Below are 11,487 nucleotides of genomic sequence, written 5' to 3' on the forward strand. Positions count from 1 at the left end.
CAAACATCTTTTAGAGATATTTTTCTCTCCCCTACTATGTCCAATTGCATTTATATATCTTCTTTTTTACTGTAGTTGTTTTTGTCTCTATAGCTCAAAAGAAACAATAGACACAAATTACTTTACAAACACTAAAATTCTATACCTTATAAAATACTTAATCCAGACTAAACAGAAAAACAGAGGAGAATAAAAATATCAATGAACACAACACCCCCAAGCAGATTGCTTCAAGCAAGTACAACCTGGCTCTAACTTGCTGCCAACTGGATTAAAAATGCAAAGGGAAAATTATACCCAAATGTACCACATCATTACATTTTCTTCAACTAAACAAAGGAAATATATTTGATCAAACTATACGTTTAAAAAATTGAGTGAAATATGATACTTATTTAAAAAATAGTTACTGAGCAATTAACATTCAAGTACAAAATACTATGCTAGATACTATGTTTCCATTCTGCTTTGTGATCTTTTCACTTCCTAAATTTCAGTTCTCCACTTAAGAAGGATTACTGATATACCATTAATATAGTAAACCTCTATCATGACTGTAAAATCCACCCCACCCAATCCCACTGCTCAGGAAAGATTAGTTCCTACTCTGTGTTCCCACAGTACTCTTGAATCTGTGTCTAGAAGGGTTTTGTCTCATATCGCTATTATTAACTCACATGTACCTGATTCCTAACACGAAGCATTTGGTATTTGTCAAATGAGTATTTTCACCTTGTATAAATTGTTTAAATCTTTTTGTTCTTCTAAACATGAAAAGAATTTCCCATTAAGCTTTCTAATTATTTTGTATTTCTGAATTATCTTTATATAAAGCAGCGGTTCTCAACCTGTGGGTTGTGACCATCGGAAAACACATATAGCATATCAGATATTTATATTATGATTCATAACAGTAGCCAAATTACAGTTATGAAGTAACAACGAAAATAATTTTATGGTTGGGGCCACCACAACATGAGGAACTGTATTAAAGGGTGGTGCATTAGGAAGGTTGAGAACCACTGAATTAAAGGAAAACCAATGGATAAAATTCTCAGAACTCTAGTCAATCAATATTCAGCTGTTAAACAAATTCTTTCTCCATAACTTAAGAACAGTCCTAGGTGTACATAATGCAGTTTAGCTTTTAAATACTGGAAAATAGCTAAAGCATTAAATGTCAAAGCAATTAATACTTCTGTATTTGCAACAGAAGGACAATACCATGACCCTTTACTGTATTCTCTACTCCTTGCTGTGGACAGAACAAGAAGCAAGCATCTCATCTTGGCAAATATCCATTTTTCAAAGGCTTCACGTTACAATACAAAGAATATAAATTTTCAAAGTTGGACAAACTTGGGTTCAAATACCCAATACTGCATTGACATAACATCTCATTATCTGTTTATCTATAAGAATAAAACACTTCCCTAGAATTGTTATGGGAATTAAATTACATACTCATGTGACTAGTATAATACCATGCCAGAACATAGTAGACACTCAATACAAGGTAGTAATTAAATAATTGATTATTAATATTCTTCCCTTTTTTTCTGTATTTCCTCTTTTAAGAAACAAACTATAAGAATATAAGTTTATCAACTTCCTGAATTCTCTACCTCCAAAGTTATTAATATAATTTAAAATTTTATATTAACTGTGTCAAAATTCTAATTTAAATATTAAATTATGCTAAGTGGGCTATTCAATATAGTATGAAAGGTATAACTGTACTAATACACTTTAGAAAGAATTTCAATAGGAGTTCAAAGTAAGAGTGTTTTGTAGTTAACAAAGTTAATTAAAAAAACAAAGAACTGAAAACCTCATTCAACAAGTCTTTAGTCAGATTTTATTCTCCAATAAAATTGTTATTTTTTAATTAATATTCCCATTGTTAAAATGGCATCACTTTTTTACTCTTCTATTAAGTATAAGTGACTTCCTTCCAAAAAAAGTTTATCATCAGTTTCAAAATTTTGATTAATGTTCTTTATTTAACTCGACCTCATTTTTTTTTTTCATAAATAATCATAGCATCTCATAAAGAAGAGCGCTCAGGGTCTGTTCTTTTCCTAATGTGTTTTCCCCAACATACCTTTTAAACTACTCTCAGGGGAAAAAAAGCTAAGTGGAAAAACTACCGAATACCTATGAAAATAGGGATCGGGCCTAAACTGGCAGTCGGGCATCCCTCTCACATACCAGGACTGCTGGCTCCCAACCGCTCGCCTACCTGCCTGATTGCCCCAAACCACTTCTGCCTGCCAGCCTAATCACCCCCTAACCACTCCCCTGCTGGCCTGATTGAAGCCTAACTGCTCCCCTGCCAGCCCGGTCGCCCCCAACTGCCCTCCTCTGCCAGCCTGGTCGCCCCCAACTGCCCTCCTCTGCCAGCCTGGTCGCCCCTAACTGCCCTCCCCTATCAGCCTGGTCGCCCCTAACTGCCCTCCGCTGCCAGCCTGGTCGCCCCTAACTGCCCTCCCCTGCCAGCCTGGTCGCCCCTAACTACCCTCCCCTGCTGGCCATCTTGACCACATGGGGGCGGCCATCTTGTGAGGGCATGGCAGTCAATTTGCATATTACCTCTTTATTATATATGATTATGTTTATAAGTGCCATTAAAATCAAGGCCTTTATTGAGAGGATACATTTTATTTTATGTTGCCCTGGCCGGTGTGGCTCAGTTGGAGCATCATTCCGTGCAATGAAGGGTTGCAGGTTCTTGCATATGTGAGGCAACTGATGTTTCTATCTCACATTGACGTTTCTCTCTTCCCCCTCCCTTTCTTCCCTCCCTCTCTCCCATTCCCTCTGAAAAGCAATGGAAAAAAATATCCTCAGGAGTGGATTAACAAAACAAGAAAAAAATTCTACTCCATGTATAAATCAGGCAGACTCCAAAAGAGTAGAAATGAAGAATCTCGCTCAACACTATATTCTTAGCACTTAAATACAGTAGCTGCTCAATAAATAGCTATCCAAGTTTAAATGTTTATTTATTGAAAATAAAATTAGGTTGAGGAAAATAAAAAATACATGAATCTGCCCTGGCCAGTGCAGCTCAGTTGGTTGGAGTGTCATTCCGTACGTACATCTGAAAGTTTCGGGTTTGATTCCTGGTCGGACCCATACCTAGGTTGCAGGTTTGATCCCCTTTGGGGCATATACAGGAGGCAACTGATAGATGTTTCTCTCTCCCCACCCCCCTCTCTCTGAAGGCAATTAAAAAACAAGTACATGAATCTAGGTTAAGGCCTAGAGCATGGACTGTGCTTAGTGACTTGGTTCCAGAGTAGAATATGGAATGAGTGGATATGGGGGTGAAACCTGGCAAACAAAGACCTCAAAAAGGTGATCATGGTTAACATAATTTTATCATATTATTTGCAAGTAACCTTGATATATTGTGATGAGAATGGCTCTTCACCTGTTGTCTTGCTCCCTAAAAACCATGACTCCAGTCTAATCAAGAAGAAAGCATCAGAGATATCACCTCATACCTGTCAGAATGGCTATCATTAATAAATCAACAAACAAGTGTTGGTGAGAATGTGAAGAAAAAGAAACCCCTCATGCACTGTTGGGGAATGCAGATAGGTGCAGCCATTGTGAAAATCAATACGGAGTTACCTCAAAAAATTAGGATTGCCCTAGCCAGTTTGACTCAGTGGATAGAGCATCGGCCTGCGGACTGAAAGGTCCCAGGTTCGATTCCGGTCAAGGGCATGTACCGTGGTTGCGGGCACATCCCCAGTAGGAGGTGTGCAGGAGGCAGCTGATCAGTGTTTATCTCTCATCCATGTTTCTGACTCTGTCCCTCTCCCTTCCTCTCTGTAAAAAAATCAATAAAATATATTTTTTAAAAAAAATTAGGATGGCCTGCGGACATCCCCTGAGGGGTCCTGGATTACAAGAGAGCACAGGCGAGGCTGAGGCACCCACCAGTGCACGATCGGAGCCGGGGAGGGATCATAGGAGGGTTCCAGGGCATGTCCGACCCGTCTAGTCCAGTCCTGATCACCCGGACCCCAGCAGCAAGCTAACCTACTGGTTGGAGCGTCTGCCCCATGGTGGTCAGTGCACATCATGGCAACTGGTCGAATGGTCAGACACTTAGCATATTAGGCTTTTATTATACAGGATAGCCAAGATTTGGAAGCAGCCCAAGTGCCCATCAGTAAGTGAGTGGATAAAAAAGCTGTGGTACATTTACACAACGGACTACTACTCAGCCATAAAAAAGGAAGGAAATCTTAACTTTTGTGACAGTGATGGATGGACCTGGAGACAATTATGCTAAGTGAAATAAGCTAGTCAGAGAAAAACAAGTACCATATTAAGTGAAACCTAATGAACAAAATAAACAAAGTGGAGACAGTCTCATGGATACAGAGAACAGACTGACAGCTATAAGGCAAGGGGTTAAGGGCTAGGTGAAAAGGGTGACTCAGGGACACAGATAATAGTATGGTGATTGCCAGAGAGAAGGGAAGGTGGGGAGAGATAGAAGAGGATAAAGCGAGTGGGAGGATAAATGATGGACGGAGACTTGTTTGGAGTGGTAAACTGCCGGGGTCCAACCCCAGCAGGTCCAGGGGTCCCCAAAGGTGTGGACGGAGTCGGCGAAGAAGGAATGACACGGAGACAGCGTTCAGTTGATCAGCAGCCTAGCCAGGATCTCCAGCAAAGTTCTGGTCTGGATCTCCAGCGAAGTTCTGTTTAGGATCTCTAGCCAGGTTCTGTGTCCATGGTCTCTTGCTAGGTTCTCCAGCCAGGTTCTCCAGGTTCTCCAGCCAGGTTCTGTAGCCATGTTCCCTCGCTAGGTTCTCCAGCCAGGTTCAGTCACCAGGTTCTAGTCAGGTTCTCTTGCCAATTTCTGTAGTCAGGTTCAGTCCAGGATCTTTTGCCATGTTCTCTCGCTAGGTTCTGTCTCTAGGTTCTGAGGCCAGTTTCTGTCCAGGATCTTTTGCCATGTTCTCTCCAGCGAAGTTCTTCTGTCTCTAGGGAACGTTCTGTGTAGGTTCCGTGCCAATTTCTGTCTCTCCTCATTCTGTCTTCTTACATCTGTATTTATACCAGTAGATTCCAATCCTATCAATCTCTATTTCAAAGGTTAGGGCGTTTCTTATCTCCATTCCAGGGAGTAAAGATTATGTAGCTTAAGCATGATTATTCGTAGTTAAAGTGATTAATTACCCGCCTGGCACTTAGTTAAGGGATTTTATTCCCTCCCTAACTTCAGGGGAAAATCCCTACTTGGGGAAACAACCTTTCTCAGAGAGGCGACCTTGGTTAAAACACATAGTGCCAAGAAGGTGAGCAAACATATTAAGAACGGTATGCCATATATGCCACGTCCCTTGAAACAGCAAAGATGGACTGGCTCCCGGCAGTAAACAAACAATACAATATGTAGGTGATATATTGCAGAACTGTGCATCTGAAACTTGTATAATTTTGTTAATCAGTTTCACCCCAATAAATTCAATTTAAAAAAATTTTTTAAGTCTCAATCGAGGAGCAGTCTATAAAATTTCTGACTAGTACTCCTCAAAATTGTCATAGTCATCGAAAACAAGAAAAGTATGAGAAACTGGAATTCTGGAAGCAAAAATGGGCACTAAGGGAAAACTAGTGAAATCTGAATAAAGTGTGTAGTTTAATAGTAATGTAGCAATTTTGTTTCCTTAGTTGAGACAAATGTACCATAGTAATGTAAGAAATTAACAAGAGGAAAACTGGATGAGGTATTACTCTATGTACTATCTTGCAACTTTCTGTAAATGTAAACTAGCCTAAAAAAAAAAAGTATATTTAAATTTTAAGACCTTTAGGATAAGGGAAGTAAGGAATACATAAATCAAAATCCCTTGGAAGAAAATAATAACAAACATTATTTTGGTCCCTTTATCTTTGGTGGTAAAAATAGAGATAGCATTCTCATACAGTGGAAATAAAGTTATTAAAACAATACCATAGTTATTATACAAGTCTCTAATATTATGAAGTCACATGTGACCAAAGCAAATGCCGCCTGAATTCTAATTTCTCACAATATCTTTTCCTCAGTCCTCAACACTTCAATTATTAACTCTATGACAAAAATTCCTAACATCAGCTGTCAGCTCTATATTGACTGAATTATCCCACACTTCCAGCTTCTAGTCACTAAAGGTCAAATTCACCTTACACTCAACTAAACTCACCACCCTCTTTGTGATGTTCCCCTTCTAAATCTCCTTCTCAAAGTTTTTTTTTCTTTCAATAGATCTCTTCCCTTCTCCGTCCTCTTCAGTCCCACAGTTAATAATTAGTCCTACACACTGCGATCAAATGAACCTTCCTCAAATAAGGATTTTATCACATCATTCCAGGCTCAAATGCCATATTTAAGTTCAGAAGTGATGTTTTCAATGCCATCCAATATTGTTTATTCTTTTGTACCCATCACATATAAAGAAAGACCTTTCCATCATCTCTCTACCTTATAGCGTAAGTCCTGCTTTTCCTTTATTCACAAAATAATAAAATATCCACTAAGCATATAACACATATCTGAGAAGATAAGATTTTATAATCTTCTTGGAGTAATAAAACTTAAAAAGATAACTAATAACATGGGAATTTGTCTATTCAAGGATGTATCCTCAGTTCCTATAAGAGTGCCTGGCACATGGTAGGTGCTGAAAAAACATTTAGTAAATGAAAACAAGGCAGTACAGAATGTTACAGTCTAAAAGAATTTGGTGTTATTAGTGATAAGAGTTTTCAGTTGGAGAGAGAAAGGCAGTTCTAAAATTGTATTATTTTAAGGCTCTCAGGGCAATCAAAATTACAACTAAACCTCAAGCTTGAGCAGATCTTCAGCAGTTAAGAGGATGTGTGCAGGTGCACGTCAACAGAAAAATGTTATATCAACAAAGGTAAAAAAAAAAAAAAAAGAAGTAAAACTGGTATATCGTGTTGAAGCAGTGAATAAACAGTTCTTATAGGTTAGTGGAAAAGATGGGAGAAGACAGGAACCAAAGTTTGAAAAGTCTTGAGAAGAAATTTGGTATTCATGCTTGATCTTCAGGAAGATTAATTTAATGGGAGTAAAACTTTAGAAAGCAAGAGAGCCCTATTTCTTCAAGAAGCCTCCCCTATCTACTCAAACCTCTAGTTTTCTTTCCCTCTTAACTTACAGCACCTGCCTGCATCATACAATTTAACTCTTAACTATATCATCTCACATTGTAAACTCACTTTCACATGTTAATCTTGTCTCTTCAACCTAACAGGGATCAAATCTTAGGCCTCTTTTTCTTCCCTAAGAAATCAGCAAAGCATTAGATCTTCAAAAGTTTGTTCTTGGAGGACCTTTTTGCACTTACGCAAAAATTACAACTGAACAGCAACACATACATAGCTAAGCTATAAACTGGCATAAGAACAAGACTATTTTTTAAAGTTTCATTTGATAGATCCCATAACTAATAATGTAGTTATCTTCCAGTGTATGTTTTCAATGCTTTCTGCTTTATGTAAGTATTTCATTACCTCATTTACTTTTCTTTCTCACCTAAGCATTGCTCTCAGTGGTGAGCACACATATTCATTTCTCAATCCCATTATCTTTTCTGCACTGAAGCCTTCCTGATATTTTTATCTGTTAACTTCATGAAGAACCATTACCATGGTGTAATTAAAACTCTAGTAAATGTTGCTGCTATAATTTCTCTACACAATTCTAAATGTTTCTAAATTTCTCTACACAGCCTCAATGTTTCCTGTGGTTTAGCACTCTTCAAGTAAAACTGGTTAAATAAAAACATATGTTATGGAAACAATTCAAATACACAAAGTATTCACAAAATGAAACATGATGCATTAGTTAGTAACCAGGGATTGTATTTAAATTCTAAAAGTTTCCAAATGCTCCAAAAGTTTAGATTTTAAAGTTTTCAATCTTTTGACATTTAATTTTTATATAGTCTAAAAATTAATTTTCATTCCCTTAAAATCTGTTCATGTTAGCATTCATATTTATACCTTTCCAAAAAAAAAAAAAAGGCTTAAGAAAGTGTGCACACATAAACCAAACGAGCGTTTATTTCAGCCCTAAACAAGTATTTTCAATGGCAACAATCTTTTCGGGTCACGACTTTTTTGTAAAAAGAAAAAACTTTAGGATTTTATAAAGCGACCAAAAAGAAATCCTCCAGAATGTGATTGATGATTACACCAGAACCTCTCATTAACGGCTCTAACATTCAAACATCGCCCCAACTCCCGAGGTAGGAAATTCCATCCCTAATGTACCATTCTATTCCCCATTACTCTTTAATGGGTACCTCATGCTGCTGAGATTTTAAAAATGAATCATCAGAACGGCAAAGAACGGCAAAGATGTCAATATATACCTTACAAGGACTGCAAGGAAACAGATAAGTCTTTCGATTTGGACATGTACAGTTCAGCTTTTTCCACTTCCCCATCTCAGAAAACACCAAAATAAAGGTGGATGGAAAGCTACGGCGCGGTTGCAAAGCCCCGGCTACCGGCGAAGTGGCACCCTAGTGGCACCAGGACAATCTCTTACACTCCGCCGGCCACGTGGCTGTCACAATTAGGAGGACGGGAGAAACAGCGCAAACTAACCAGAAATAAATAATCGCACTCCTCCCCGCGCCTTGGAGTTCGGGTAGAAGCAAGTATGTGTCATTTCTTTGCATGTAAAGGCTTTTTTTCCTGTAAGGAGAAAACTAAGTACAGAGGCCGCTACAGAGAGACTTGAAGTCGAAACGGGGTCAAAGGAGATGCCGAGCGTGTGCCCCAATGAACTGGGTACCCCAACTCCCCTGAGCTGCGGTGGGAAAAAACACCCCGAAAAAGGGTGAAAGGGGTGGAGTTGAGGAAGATGGAGCACAGGCTCGTGGGCCGCTTTCCCCGGACTCCCCGCGCCCGCCCCGGTTCCAGACTCGCGGCGGCGGCGGCCGTGGGGCCAACTCGAGGCGTAAGAGCCGCACGCACGCCCTCCCAGCTCACACCCAGGAGGGAGGACCGAGGGCAGAGGTAACCGCGGCCCCACGAGCGCAGGCGAACAGGAAGTGTCCATTTTGTAGCGCCGAAACACTAACTCCCACCCCACCTCGACAGCCACCCTCGGAGGCCCCCAGGGCGTCCGCTGGAGGAGGAGCCAGAGGGTGCCGGGGTCGGCCACCCCCACATCCGGGACCCGAACCCGGCCACCCCAATGCCCCGGCACCCAACCGCCCGAAGTTCACTCCTGGCGGCGCCTTCCGGGACGCTACTTGGCCGGGCTCAGCCGGAGTCCGCCCGGGGCCGGGCGAGGACTCCGCGCCCCGCACGTCTGGCTCCAAGACGAGCCAGGGCAAGGGGCGTTGCAAAGACTCCGGGGGCGCTCGGGGCAGCCACTTCCTCGCACAGCGGATTCTCCCCAGTCGAACCCCAAGCGTCCTCGGGGTCACCTCCAGCCTTTCCCGAGAGACGGCACCCTTCGCCACAGTTTCCTCCGCGCGGCACCCGCTCCCGGGCGGCCAATACCTTCCAGGGAAAACTCCGAACTCCTCCCGGGGCCGCACTCCCGTCCGTTCGACGCCCCCGGGGAGCCCACGCACCACCCAAGCGGCGCTCTGGGGAGATCCCCGAGCCGGAGCCAAATCCTCAGGACGAAAATGTCCGGGCGCGTCACGGGACAGCCGCCTCCGGGCCCCACGCCCGGCGCTGGCCGCACGCGCTGCTTGTGCCCGGGAGCTGCGCCGCGACCCCGGGCGGGGAGCGCGGACGCCGGGCGGCGCCGGACGGAGAGGGCGCCGTTCCACCTGGGACTCACCGTCAGCTCGGCCGCCGCGGCGGGGAGGCAAGGGACGGGAAGGGGAAGACACAATATGGCAGAGCACCGCAGCTGCTCCCGGCAGTTTCCAGCAGCCGCCTCCGGGAAGACGCGGCCACGAGCAGGCAGCAGCAGCTGCGGTGCCGGCCGCGGCAGTACCACATCCCCCCCCTCCCGCTGGCTTCCTCCCTCTCCTCCCGCCCTTCCCCCCGCTGCCATGGCAACGTGGCGCCAAGGAGATTAGCCCCGCCCCTCCCTCCCTGGGTTCCCGCCTCCCGCAGCCTCTCGGGAGGAGCGCTCGGCCCGCCCCTTCCCGTCCCCTCCCACCTCAGCTGAAGGGCCGGGCTCGGACCCGGAGGCGGCCCAGGAGGGCGGGTAGGGGAAGGAGGAGGCTGCGGTGTCCGGAAGGGCGGGGCTCGCACGGAAGGTAGGGCGGAGACGTGGTGGGCCAGTGCGGGTTTCGGGCTGAGGAGAAGCTGGGGAAGGCGGGAAAATGGAAAGGCCTCGCGTCCCGGGAAGGACCTATAGGAGTGCGGCGGGGCGCGGCGCGGCCGCTGACTGGCCGAGGAGGCGCGGGGCGGGGCGAGGGTGGCTGTCCCGGCCGGTCATACCGGGACCGCGAAGCCGGTGTTGGCCCTGCAGGGACAGCCCCCAACAGCCCGAGCCTCTGCGCTTTCCCCCGAGAGCCTTCCTCCCTCGGCCAGGCTTTTTGAAAGCGCTGTAGGGACGGTAAAGCATGAATATAAACTTAGGGCATTAGCACCCGCGCTGACTGAAATGTGATGTGGAAACTGAACTCAAGGTATTTGTGGTGGGGGAAAAAAAATGACTTTGGAATCAGAACCAAAATGTAATGAGCATAGCATTTGCAGAGTGCACACAAAGTGCTAGGGACAGGGCTGTCTTTACGTGCATGGTCATCACCATAACGCGAACCTAGCGTTGCCAGATAAGATACAGGAGTGCCCAGTTACATCTGAACTTCGGGTACGAGTAGCATAATTTTTTAAATATAAAATGTTCCACTTGGGCTATTCTTTCTAATTTCTTTTGTTTGCTAAATCTGCCAACCCTATCCTAACTCTCACACATTTCCAGAGAAGGAGACTGAGGGTTAGAAAAATAACCTGTCAGATATAAAGTAAGTGGCAGAACTAAGGCCCTATTTTACTAAAATGATGATGCTGATAGTGAAATCTCTGAATATCTATATCCACGTCCCCAAAAACTACAGTAGTGATACCTACCTCCTCAGAAATGCGTTGAGAGGGTTAAAAGAACAGGTATAAGAGACCTGCGCAGTGCCTGATGCATAGTAGGTGCTAATGGAAGTTTCCTTCCTTCCTGAACAACGCATGTTAATTGGATAGTCACTGTGTGCCAGGCTCTGAGTGTAAGTGAGCTGAGTATGGAACAAGCTGCCAACTAACAATAAAACAAGTCCAGCTGAGGGGGTGACAGTGATAAAAAAAGAATTAATAGGCATCAGGATATATAAAAACAAAAATGGAAGTTTGATCCCTCTCATTCCACAGATGAAAACACTGCATTTATATGATTTGTCCAAAGTCATCTGCTAATTGCATTTGTTTTTCTTTTTAATCTTTATTGTTGAGGTTATTACAGATGTCCCTCTTTTTTTC

At 43.5% G+C, this 11,487-nt stretch overlaps 1 protein-coding gene across 1 annotated transcript in view; it reads right to left on the bottom strand.

The window, feature by feature from the left end:
* The window catches only part of FOXN2 (forkhead box N2), a gene marked incomplete at its 3' end in the record, with an annotated part of 56,687 nt that extends 46,668 nt beyond the window's left edge, over positions 1-10,019 (bottom strand). The window contains exon 1 of the mRNA XM_081101624.1: positions 9,845-10,019. The remainder of the gene's footprint in view (positions 1-9,844) is intronic.
* Positions 10,020-11,487: the final 1,468 nt, after the last annotated feature.

This window comes from Myotis nattereri (genome assembly GCF_964212035.1).
Source record: "Myotis nattereri genome assembly, chromosome: 10".
NCBI lineage: Eukaryota > Metazoa > Chordata > Mammalia > Chiroptera > Vespertilionidae > Myotis > Myotis nattereri.